Below are 13,310 nucleotides of genomic sequence, written 5' to 3'. Positions count from 1 at the left end.
GGCGTTGTTGGACGCAGTTATAGGGAGGGAAAGTAATCTCATCGCCATCTGGTGGTTGCGTTCCTAGAGGCTAACGGGAGTGGATGGGATTTTCTTTTAGAAAAAATATTTCTCGGCCCACGATCGGAAGTTAGTTAAATGCCTTCAATATGCTATGCATGTAGGTCAGCTCTATTGCTTCTAGTGGTAATACTTTATTTTTTAGGATCAGTTTAATTGTTTTGAGTTTGTTTATAACATGGTGATAACGAACTACAGTAGCTAGCTACAGTAGCATTTGACGTCACCAGTTTGGGCGCTCCATCTCCAACTGATCAAAACGGCAATTTGCTTAACTTGCTTATCATATTTTTGTAACAGAGAGCGATGTAAACCGCGTGGTAATTACCTTTATGTTGGGATAACTTGTGTTGTGCTCCTACTCACACAAGAGCTGGCAGTAAGTGTGATTGTCTACTAACTAACCAACTAGCTAACAGGCTAATAAACAAACCATGCTAGGTGAGTAACGTCGTCGAAGGGTGTCACGTCACTTGAAGTTGTAGTCCATTTATGAAATGAAACGAGCAATTACGTTTTTTTTTTTTAAATAAGGCGAAATAGGGTCTGATATTTTCACAGTTAGTAGATTATTACAGTATGCCGACTGAAAAATATTTTTGCTGGATAAGATCGCTGGTATAGCTGCGTAGTATTTTTTTGAAAAGTCCGTCTATGGGACTTAAACGGACACTGTGTAAGCCTGAGGAAATTTCATTGTGAAATTCTCCCATCTAGCGGTTAGGGATTATATCGCAGTCTATAGAGACTACGGTAGCCATCTCAAGTCAAACACATAACTCAAAGATCTGCGACGAGACAAAACTGTTGCAGAGGTGTGAATTAAATGAAATTATCTTTTACTGTCTATGATTAAACGTTGCACATCGTTGCCAGCATTTGCAAGCCGTTGCAAAGCATTCAGGTTGTTGTAGCATAAGGTTCATCTCGTGAATCTACCAAGACAATTTCCCCTTGGGGATCAATAAAGTATCTATCTATCAATGGCCCTAGTTCCAGTCTCCTAGTTTTCTCCTACTTTTCTCTATTGTCGTTGCTTGTGTGTGATGCCAATAAAGCACACTTTCGGACACGTAAATTATTTCACTTTGCCTGTTGCTAACCGAGCTAAGCACAATAGCTAGCTAGCAGTAGCACAGTACATAGAAAGTTAATGTGAAGGGCTAGTCAGGCTGGCTAGCTAGGTAGCTAAGGACTGTGGTTAAACTTGTTGTTGCAAACTAACCTGAAATAACATAAAATCGAAACTTCCCCATTGTCGTTACTTGTGTGTGATACCAATAAAACACACTTTCAGACACAATAAACCATTTTATTTAGCCTGTTAACCGAGCTAGCTAGCTAACGTTTGCACCAAAGGCGTTAGCAGCTAATGGGTAGGGATGTTCGCTAGCTAAGATAGCGGTTTTGTACACACCTTACAAGTTGGTTACAGCTCCTCGAGTCACGGTAAAATGTCATGTTTGATACATAGCTAATTTAGATACACTTATGATGTGGGTGCTTGCGTTTCTTTACGAATCTGCAGTCTTAATTTGTATAGAAATGGCCGTCTTCACGCTGCTTCTCTGTGCAACGTGAAACGCGTTTTCCCCAGCGGTATTAACAGGTAGTGTGTCCCTCTCGGCCGTTCATACACCGGAAAGACATGGAAGTCTTCCGGTAACGTCCCTTTCAATGTAAATGCCGGGAAGTGATTCATCGGCCAGGAGGACAAGTCAGATCATTGGCATATGTTATTTTACACCAAAGAGGATCTATTTATGAATGAAGACGTTGATTTGAGGTACTAAAACACTTAAAATCCTACATAATGTACCTTTAACATTGTAGCTGCTCTTCGATAGGAACGCAACCACTTGGGGCGCTGGTTTTCACTTTCCCTCCCTATAAGTAGGCCTAATGAGGTGACAGCTTAGGGGCGTCATGCAAGCCAAAATTCTTAGGTGGCACAATCAGCGACGTTGCAATAATTTTCAATTATTAGATAAATATTAAGGGTGCTGTTAGTATTGCTATAAAGATCCCAAAATCCCAGAATAGACCAAACAGTAGGCTACCTTAGAATTCTGTCACCTGGCTTGGCTACATTATACCAGTTCACTTTGGAGGAAGTTTAAATAGGCTATTTAGGCCCTAGTAGTTATTTCTCTGTGGCTATTCCGTACGTTCATCTGCCTTGCTGTTCCATTTTGAATCTCCCCCGGTGGGTAAGATCTATCAAATGGCTTTTAAAATTCAAGTACACATAGCATTGTCAGGCGTTAGCCTATTTAGCGAGCTGTAGCCTATTGCTCACAAATATACTGTAGCCTACGAGAATTTGAGCTGCAACTTGCCTTGGCTTTGACTTCACCTGCCAACACTAACGTCAACGCATCCCTGAACTTGAAACTCTTCTCCAATCGCGACATATAGCCTATGCTTTCAATCACAACGAGTTCTAGCCACGTTCAGAGTGGTAGATACAACAGTTTGTCCTGGCGGGCCACATCCCACTGCCCATTCATCCCTAGCCTGATTACCATCGACTTTCGAGGGCGTGCCAGGCTAATTCACTCCCTGAGAAGCCGGCTTTTGGAGCGTTTGGTGAACTTTGTGATCATCACTCAACATTTCCAGGTCCACAAATAATTCCGCTACTTTTTAATATCATCCGAATCTAATGTTGATTATTGCATAGCCTACTTACCACTTCAACACCATTGACTGTAGCTGTCCAAACTGTGCAGTTCAACTGTTAACTGTAACTGTTCAACTGTAGCCTAACGTTAACTGTAACTGTGCATTCAGACCGAAACCGTCAAGAGAGTCAAAAATCGCTGGTGAAGCTCATAGCCCGACGCTCAACCCAGTTCAGCGCTGAAAGCGTCAAAAGCCAAGACGTGAAACATTCGAACCAACCACAAGCAGCAATCCTGCGAGTTTGACATTCTAATTGGTTGACGCCGAACCGTGTCACAGCAAATTACCATAAATTTAACTGAGGCTCAACTTTTTTTTGACACCCGTGAAGCTCATGAAGCCACGCTCACGCCCGGAACGCATTTGAAGCTGGTAACGCCGACTCTCCATAGGAAATTAATGATTTCCGGCGCTCTTGAAGCTTTTGCCACTTTTGGTGTGAACGCACAGTAGGCTAACAGTTCAACATAAGCAAACAATGCGCGCTCAACGTGCGTGTGCGTTTCTACGGGAACATAGGCCTACACAGTAGGCTATAGATACAGACGGTTAGAAGGTTGCCGCCCATCTATGGTTGCCGCCCCCTCTGTGGGGGAAAACATGCTAACATCGCACAGTGAAAGTGAATGGGCGAACTCGCTAACAGTTACACTTTATATATTCGTTTTACTTTCAAATGCAGCTCTGCTTGTTTCTGAACACAATGATGTGAAGGAATTGTGTTTACCTAACTGTCCAGTGTATGCTAACAACTTAACTCACTCTCAGTTTCCCAATTTTGATGACAAGCTTCGCTGGAAGCTAATATTCGATGGTAGCTTCATTAGGTTGCTAACTAGCTAACTTTAATATCATCAGTGTAACATAACCAACGTACACATTACGTATTAAAACTATTCCCACGGACATTGTAGGAAATGTACATTAATGTGAGAATACATTTAGATGCAACTTATGTCTATGTGGTGTTATGCCATAAGACTTAGCTTGCTAAACCGAGCTACTCAGTCCGGCCATTGACACCAGTTCTACGGGGGTGTACTCGAGACAGTTCTGGCTATTTAACTGGAATTACCAAAATGAGGGAACTTAATGTTACTCTTAACCTCGGTGATACAGAGATAACTATCAGTCCAAACGTGGTTCAGCCGTTTATTGATCTTTGTTAAAATACTTAATCTTTTTAAAGGTGTTTTCTGTAGCCTACTCACACCGTCCACCTCCATTAGATTGCATGCAGTGGAAACGAATGTTTTCCCCCACGGGGATGTTTCAGCGATGGTAACCACGGTAACTGGGGGCGGGAACCATGAGTATGACGAGATGCCGTCTGTATGTATACAGACACCAATTTTAGGAAAAGGGCTGATGGCCGGTCTTTAGCTATTGGTTTATTACACATCCAGAAGAATACATCTGAGTCGTTATAGGCTCTGTAATGGATTATTATGGAGCATAATCGGAAAGTTATGATAAAAAAAAAATATCAGGGACGAAAAATCAGAGGGGGCACGTGCCCCCTTTACTTCAATGGGCATGATGCCACCACGCAATAGGTCTATAGTAAAGCACAGCGTTCGCATTCTGCCCATATGAAAACTCAGTATTAGCGCTGTCTTAGTAGCCTACATCTGGCCCTCAGACTTTCAGACATAGGTCTACTTGTTTCACATAAATATAGTTTAGGCTAGATACAGTAGAATTGCAGTTCAAGTCCAAGTTAAGGCTATTTGTGATACAATAAGGCAGGGGTCGGCAACCTTTGAGACATCCAGTGCCAACTTAAACATTTCTAGTCAATGAGTGTGCCACTAGCAACAATGGTTAAAAAAAAACACACACAAATATACTTCTACAAAATTGGAAATTTATTTTTCATTGAAAATGTGCTTTAATTTTTTTTTTTTTTTTTTTTTTTAATCATTAGTATAGCCATGCATAACAAAACGGCCACAACATTTTTAGGCAATAGCAGGCCTATTTAACAGAACTGTGGGCTGAGGCTAAAATGAATTATAGGCTATGTCTCAATTAAAAGTATCTTCAGTGTGATCCCTGTCCTTGCTTATCTTGGGAGAGTTTTTTTATTTGGGGTTCGTAATTTGTCACTTTTAATTGTAAGCACGACTCGGAATTGTCCGTGGACAAACGGCTGCGGATAGGGCTGAGCACACTTTTCATGTGCGAAAATACCTGCTCACACAGGTATGTTGAGCCAAACACTGACAAAAGCGCCAACGCAATGCTCTTGAGACAGCCAAACTTTTCTGGTGCAGACGTCCAGCATGCGAGGATGCAGGCTCCGTGTTGTTGCACAGGGTAGGGGGAGGGGATAATCATCAAGTTCAAAATCTCAACACACCCATTTGGGACTTGATTAACACTATCAATACAAGAACTTTGACACCAAAAGTAACTCTTTATCTTGAAAATGACCCCCCACCCCATGAAAATGAAAATAAGAACCCAAAAAGTGGCATTTTCTGCACATTCCGCCTGGTATGTATGAGCTATTCTTACTGTTTGCTTATATACTGTTAAATAAATGCTTTCAAACCCATTTGATATTTACTGTAATGAACACTATCAAAAGAAGAACTGTTACACCTCAAAGTGACTCTATCTTGAAAATAATCCCCCATTCCTCTTTAAAATTGAAAAAAGAACACAAAAAGAGCATTTTTGGGGGGCTGTTCCACCCTTTGTATGCATTCACTATTCTTACAGTCACTATTCAATACTAAAAGACTCATTAGGAAACTCATTAGGAAATTTGCTTTTTATTTCAAATACAAAACAGTTAATTAATTTTTATTCAGTGACATTGGCCTGGAAAGAACTTGAACTTGTTGGTCTTAAGTAGCACTTCATATTTTTCTTAGTCTCTCAAGACTTTCTTGGAATTTGGCATACTCCAGTGTGGTTCGGTCACTCCTCTTGCCTAAGTAGGCCATGAGAGCATTTTATTTTATTTTTAATGATCAAAGGGTGGGAAAAGGGGGAAAAACCCATGTCCGATTTAGTTTTTTGGGTGGGGTGGGGGGTTTATTTCATGATAGGTACCAACTTCCAATACGAAATATCTCCCAAATGACCCAATGCACCATCCCTGAAGTGGGCGTAATCATTTTCCAATTTTTTAATTTTTAGGCCATTTATCCCCTCCCCCTAACAGGGGTGGATTCCAACTGCTTTCGGAGCTCTGCAAACTTCGTCACCCACAGCGATGAGCTCTTCAGCTCTATCAGCTGCATCTCCACGTCCTGTAGGCCTACATCCATCCAGTCGAACAGAGCTACGTCCAGGTCATGTCCATCAAAGCTGTCAGGCTTGATCAAGTAGGAGAACATCGGACCGTAGCGTTTAAAATCCACAAAGCGGGTCGTGAACTCGTCTTCCAGCGCACGCATGTATTCGGCTATTTCAGCGGTGCTGATGCTGCGATGTGAGGACAACTCCCTCAAGTGTCGGAAGTAACGGAAGGTGGAGGAGGCAATGTCACCTGAGAACACTGCAAGCTTGGTGACAAAAGCAGTCCACGTTTCAAACATGTCCAGAACAGTTTGTCCTGCACCTTGCAGTCTGAGATTTAGCTCGTTGAGGTGCCCGGTGATGTCTGCAAGAAACAAAAGTTTCACAATCCACGTCTCGTCCTCCAGTTGCGGATAATGTTGCCCCTTCTCAGCCAGAAACACCTTGATAGCATCGAGGCAGCTGACAAAGCGCTCCAGAACTTTTCCGCAGCTCAGCCATCTCACTGCCGAGTGGAGAGGGAGATCTGGGTATGCACTGTCCATTTCCTCGAGCAGGGATCGAAACTGTCGGTGTGTTAGCGCAGATCGTTTGACGAGGAAGTTGATCACCTTTGCTACTGTAGCCATGACATCATTGAAATCCGTTTTGGACATTTTTGCACACAGGTTTTCCTGGTGAATAATGCAGTGGAACTTCATGACGGGATGGCCAACTTTTTCTTCAATTAGTTTGACGGCTCCCTTCTGCTTGCCAACCATTGAAGGGGCGCCGTCTGTAGTTACAGCAAACACCTTCCTCATATCAACTCCCCTCTCCTCAAAATGTTGCATAATCGCAGTGGCTACGTCCTCGCCTTTAGTTGTGTCTGGCATGGGCTGTAAACAGCAGAGTTCCTCTCTCACGGTTGTGTCACAGTATCTTGCCATGACAGCCAATCGCGGGATGTCATTGACGTCCACACTCTCATCTAGGGCTAGGCTAAAAACACTAGCATCTGTCAGTCCCTTTGTTTGCTGGGCCCTAACATCACCTGCCATTTCATGGATGCGTCGCTGAACAGTACGAGCTGACGTGGGCATGTCCTTTATTCGTGCTTTGATGGTGTCTCTGTTGGGAAAGTTGTGAAAAAGAGTCTCTGCGCAGCTGAGAAAGGCCTCCTTTATATATTCCCCATCAGTAAATGGCTTCCCATGCTTAGCAATGCAACTAGCGAGATTATAACTGGCTTCTGTGACATGGCCTTGGCTGTTCGCAAACACTTGAAGAGAGCTAGACTGTTTGCCATACCTGGTCACGGCACGTTTAATGGCTTCGGCTCTATCGGCGGGGTCTTTATACGTCTTGTCATGCTTTGTCTCGAAATGTCTCTTAATGCTGGAGGTTCGGCACACAACATTTTCACAGCACAGGGTACACACAGCACGGTCTTTGACACACACAAAACCATATTCATCGGTCCAGGAGGGCTGAAATGCCCTAACTTTCGTTTTTTTAGCAAGCGGCTCTGTCATCATTTGTATGCTATCGGTAACTTTGATTAGGCCCTATCTATGCTAATTTTACACAACAACGGTCTGTGGGAAAGTGGGCGGGAGTGCGTTCGATTGGAAGATCCTGCTGTCAGTCTGAGATTATTTTTTTTTTGCCGATGCTGAAGGCGCGTGCCAGTGATTATGCCTCGGCGTGCCAGCAGTGGCACCCGTGCCATAGGTTGCCGACCCCTGCAATAAGGCATATCTGTTTTTTTATTCAAAGAGGAAATACTGTCTTTGATCTTACCTCTGTGGTATGTGATATGAAATATCCAGAAAATTGACACTGAACTGGGATCCCCAGTGCCTCTGCACCAGCCCAACTTCATCACAAGCATCCCGGCGCTGTAGGTTGCCTCTAAAGCCACATTCTGTAGTCCTGACAGTGGCACATGTGATTGCACCCAGTTAATCACATACAGCAGAACATTTTGGCACTGCTGCAGAAGCTCCATTGGATAACCGTTCATAGAAGGCAATCTGAAAATGAGTCATTCAAGATTAAGGCAAAGAAAGACCAAAGGAATTCATAAATATTAGATTGCATCAGAGGATCTGCATGGGCACCTTAGAATTTGATTAGAGAGGGAGATTGATCGGAGCTTAAGCAGTCATATACTTTCTCTTTTTATCTCTTTTTCACCTGATTACTGATGTTAAGGTAACCCAGCTGGCATCCTGACGTCAATTTGACATCAACAAGTAGTCAAGATTTTGACCAACATGTATGACGTGCATAAATATGCATAATTTCATTATATTTTGTAATGATGTCCTTGTGGTTGTAAAGAGGCCCAACAAAGGTATCAATCTAACATGTTTTTTCTGGTCCCTACATCTCAGGTCTATATTATTGACATTAAATCAACGTTGATTTGATGTCAAGAAATAAGACGTCAAATTGATGTGAAATTTATGTCAAAACAACGTCTGTTAAAATGTCTGAAAAGGTATATTATTAGCCGACTCATTGTAAATCGACGCGAGTTTTTCAACATCCTGACCCACACAGCAGAGGGTTCCAAAACGGACCCTCTGCGGCGGACTCCGTGCGGATTCGCACATCGAACGCGCCCTTTCCAGCCCTAACGGCTCCTTCAGTTTTCAAATTTCTCGTTGATGAAGTGGAAGACGAAACAGCGGCGTCTGAAGGCTCACTGTAAGTATGCTCCTATATGCTTTATTTATGCAGCTACCGAGTCTATCCACTGAAAAAGTACTTCCATAACACAAGTAACCTACTTATCTAGCTTTATTTGCTGATATTATCCGAAGATTTGCTGGTCTGCAGATATTGCTCATATTTACACACCAGCTAGCAGCTACGGTCTAGCTGCTAGCTTTCGCAAGCTAATTTAGCCCACTTTAGACAGGGCTAAATCCTGTCCAACTAGGGCTTTGTTACCCTTTTAATGAAAGCTAAACTCAGAACTGAGTTTAAAATGAGAAACGTTTAATTTGGTTTAACGCTAACTTTGTGTTTGTGAACAACAAAAGTTGGCTTGCGTTAGCTAGCGTTAGCTTGTTAGCTAACGATAGCATTAAAGTTAGCAACAGGAAAACTAGTTTTTGTTAACGTTATGAAAGCTTAGATGTTGGACTCGGGAGTCTTTAAGAAAACGTAGGCCAATTCGGATGTGTCTAAACATCATTTCTTTCTGGGAGGGAGGCTGATTTCACATTGTTCACCAGTTCGGGATAACGATAGCTGCTAGCTAATGGTTTTAAATTATGAATGACGTTAGCAGTAGCCTGCTAGTTCTAATAAGGTAGCGCTAACCAGCTGCCGCATGCTCAAACACATACGTCATAGCTCGACATTCTCTGCTGGCAGCAACAAATAGCTTTGGGACTCGTGCTTATATTTTGTACACGTTAGAAATCAGCAAACAGGCCTACTATTCAATCTAAAAAGTCCGGTTTCCAGACGTGTTTCCTGGTGACTTTTTAGATTGAACTGTAGCTGCTAGAGATTACTCTCTAACTTTTACGAAATATAAATGCACAAAGGGCACGAGGCTATTTGTTTTAAATTTTCATGTAGAAATACTGTCGTCTACGAGTTCATTTAATGACATTGAACGTTCCTTGGAGTAAGATTTAACTGAGCAGAGGCAAAATAGAAGAGGCAGTTGTTGACTTCATGTATGTCCTTGCTTTGCCTTGGCACAGACCAGACACTTTGTTGTGAATGTTTAGAATATATGGGAAGAGGAGCTAAAATGATCAGCACCATATTCTGTGGATCCCAATATAATGCATTTTTAATGGGGTGTATTATTGGTTATGATAAATATTTGGCCATTTCTTTCTGATGATAAAAGTAATGCATATTTATGTATCTGTGTTGCAGGTCATTCACAAGTGGCTCCAGTCTGGTTTGGGGGTTCTGCCATCCAAGTAAAGTAAGCTTTACAGTTTTACATTTGATTTATTTGACTTTTGGTCTAAACATTAATAATAAAAAATAACCATATGCCTCTGTAACTGGTGTTACTAGTTCAGGACGAAGTGAAGGTAAATGTCAACATGCTTAAATGCCTTTGTCTGCTGTAATAAAACCCACCCTCTACCTCAAAAGCTCTCTAATGAAATGTATATTTATATATCTGCGTTACAGGTTATTCACAAGTGGCTCCAGTCTGGTTTGGGGGTCTACGCTTTCTCATCCTGTCCTGCCACCCAAGTGAAGTAAGCTATACAGTTTTACATTTGATTTATTTGACTTTTGGTCTAAACATCAATAATAAAAATAACCATATGCCTCTGTAACTGGTGTTACTAGTTCAGCACAAAGTGAAGGTAAATGTCAACATGCTTAAATGCCTTTGTCTGCTGTAATAAAACCTACCCTCTACCTCAAAAGCTCTCTAATGAAATGTACATTTACAGTATCTGCGTTCCAGGTTATTCACAAGTGGCTCCAGTCTGGTTTAGGGGTCTACGCTTTCTCATCCTGTCCTGCCACCCAAGTGAAGTAAGCTATACAGTTTTACATTTGATTTATTTGACTTTTGGTCTAAACATTAATAATAAAAATAACCATATGCCTCTGTAACTGGTGTTACTAGTTCAGGACGAAGTGAAGGTAAATGTCAACATGCTTAAATGCCTTTGTCTGCTGTAATAAAACCTACCCTCTACCTCAAAAGCTCTCTAATGAAATGTACATTTATGTATCTGCGTTACAGGTTATTCACAAGTGGCTCCAGTTTGGTTTGGGGGTCTACGCTTTCTCATCCTGTCCTGCCACCTAAGTGAAGTAAGCTATACAGTTTTACATTTGATTTATTTGACTTTTGGTCTAAACATTAATAATAAAAATAACCATATGCCTCTGTAACTGGTGTTACTAGTTCAGGACGAAGTGAAGGTAAATGTCAACATGCTTAAATGCCTTTGTCTGCTGTAATAAAACCTACCCTCTACCGAAAAGCTCTCTAATGACATGTACATTTATGTATCTGTGTTACAGGTTATTCACAAGTGGCTCCAGTCTGGTTTGGGGTCTACACTTTCTCATCCTGTCCTGCCACCCAAGTGAAGTAAGCTATACAGTTTTACATTTGATTTATTTGACTTTTGGTCTAAACATTAATAATAAAAATAACCATATGCCTCTGTAACTGGTGTTACTAGTTCAGGACGAAGTGAAGGTAAATGTCAACATGCTTAAATGCCTTTGTCTGCTGTAATAAAACCTACCCTCTACCTCAAAAGCTCTCTAATGAAATGTACATTTATGTATCTGCGTTACAGGTTATTCACAAGTGGCTCCAGTCTGGTTTGGGGGTCTACGCTTTCTCATCCTGTCCTACCACCCAAGTGAAGTAAGCTATACAGTTTTACATTTGATTTATTTGACTTTTGGTCTAAACATTGATAATAAAAATAACCATATGCCTCTGTAACTGGTGTTACTAGTTCAGGACGAAGTGAAGGTAAATGTCAACATGCTTAAATGCCTTTGTCTGCTGTAATAAAACCTACCCTCTACCTCAAAAGCTCTCTAATGAAATGTACATTTATGTATCTGCGTTACAGGTTATTCACAAGTGGCTCCAGTCTGGTTTGGGGGTCTACGCTTTCTCATCCTGTCCTGCCACCCAAGTGAAGTAAGCTATACAGTTTTACATTTGATTTATTTGACTTTTGGTCTAAACATTAATAATAAAAAATAACCATATGCCTCTGTAACTGGTGTTACTAGTTCAGGACGAAGTGAAGGTAAATGTCAACATGCTTAAATTCCTTTGTCTGCTGTAATAAAACCTACCCTCTACCTCAAAGCTCTCTAATGAAATGTACATTTATGTATCTGCGTTACAGGTTATTCACAAGTGGCTCCAGTTTGGTTTGGGGGTCTACGCTTTCTCATCCTGTCCTGCCACCTAAGTGAAGTAAGCTATACAGTTTTACATTTGATTTATTTGACTTTTGGTCTAAACATTAATAATAAAAATAACCATATGCCTCTGTAACTGGTGTTACTAGTTCAGGACGAAGTGAAGGTAAATGTCAACATGCTTAAATGCCTTTGTCTGCTGTAATAAAACCTACCCTCTACCGAAAAGCTCTCTAATGAAATGTACATTTATGTATCTGTGTTACAGGTTATTCACAAGTGGCTCCAGTCTGGTTTGGGGGTCTACGCTTTCTCATCCTGTCCTGAGTGATTCTTGACATTGAAATTATATCAAAATTTGTCAATAAATGTTCATACTTTTGTCATTAATGTTTGATTTCGGATTTATGTTGAATTGACAGCGAAGCTTGATATTGAATGATAGCAAAATAGCATTAAAACATTGTCTTCCTATGCATCAACATCATGACATCTTGACATCAAATAAATGTTGAATTGACATCAAATGCCAACAAAACTTGACATGGAAATGACATCAACATCATGACATCTTGATGTCAAATAAATGTTGAATTGACATCAAAGCCTGATATTGAATGATATCAAAATAGCATCAAAACGTAATCAACCATCATGACATCAAATACATGTTGAATTGACATCAAATCCCGACAAAACATGACATCAAAATAACATCAAAATGACATCAGCAGAGGTCAAAATCTTGACATCAAATTGACATCAGTACATTGACGTCAATATGACTTTCATTCTAGACCTATTTCGTGACGTAATTTTGACATCAATGTTCGATGTCATATTGATGTCAAATTGATATCAAATGCCCACTGGGAAGCAGGTAGCCCCTCCTCTCCACCTTTGTCTTAACCCTCCTGTCTCCCCCTTTCCTGTCTAAAATATTTATGGAGAGAAGTATGTTGAGTGATTGCAGTAAACAATCTTAAATATTTGTGTTAAACATTGTCATCCATAAGATTGCTTATTGATTCACTTTATGTTGTCTATATTAAGGATATGTATATTCTTTTTTTTTTTTTTTTTGTGAATTTCCTTTTAAAATGCTTTGTTTACATGTATGTCTGTCTAGCCATGACGAAAATAGCCCTACACTATAGCTTTCTTACTTTTCAGTTAGTTATACTGTAACTCAGCTTTTGTTTTTTGCTGATTACTCTGATTTTGCCTTTTGAAATTACTTGTTTAAAATGAGTGTCATTTTATGTTGAAGTGGAAAAGTAAACATGATCATTAAAATCAAGTAACTATACTTGGATTGCTGAAGTGTTGCCACACTGTGAAGTTAGTTCTTACTTTTAACCTGTTACAGTAGTTAAAGTTAGTTCTTACTTTTAACCTGTTACAGTAGTTAACCTTAGTTTAAAAAAACATGC

The 13,310-nt window shown here is 40.7% G+C and overlaps 2 long non-coding RNA genes across 2 annotated transcripts; both read left to right on the top strand.

Moving 5' to 3' along the window:
* The first annotated feature begins 8,657 nt into the window (after positions 1 to 8,657).
* LOC134079591 (uncharacterized) lies at positions 8,658 to 10,212 on the top strand. Its single transcript, XR_009939092.1, has 3 exons — positions 8,658 to 8,691; positions 9,886 to 9,937; positions 10,153 to 10,212. It is a non-coding gene; the product is annotated as an uncharacterized LOC134079591 (long non-coding RNA).
* A 1,364-nt stretch (positions 10,213 to 11,576) lies between these two features.
* LOC134079590 (uncharacterized) lies at positions 11,577 to 12,267 on the top strand. Its single transcript, XR_009939091.1, has 3 exons — positions 11,577 to 11,647; positions 11,862 to 11,932; positions 12,146 to 12,267. It is a non-coding gene; the product is annotated as an uncharacterized LOC134079590 (long non-coding RNA).
* Positions 12,268 to 13,310: the final 1,043 nt, after the last annotated feature.

The sequence above is a fragment of the Sardina pilchardus genome, chromosome 5 (assembly GCF_963854185.1).
Source record: "Sardina pilchardus chromosome 5, fSarPil1.1, whole genome shotgun sequence".
Taxonomy (NCBI): Eukaryota; Metazoa; Chordata; class Actinopteri; order Clupeiformes; family Clupeidae; genus Sardina; species Sardina pilchardus.
The sequence above is the reverse complement of the archived record's forward strand: the minus strand, read 5'-3'. Positions and strand labels throughout refer to the sequence as shown.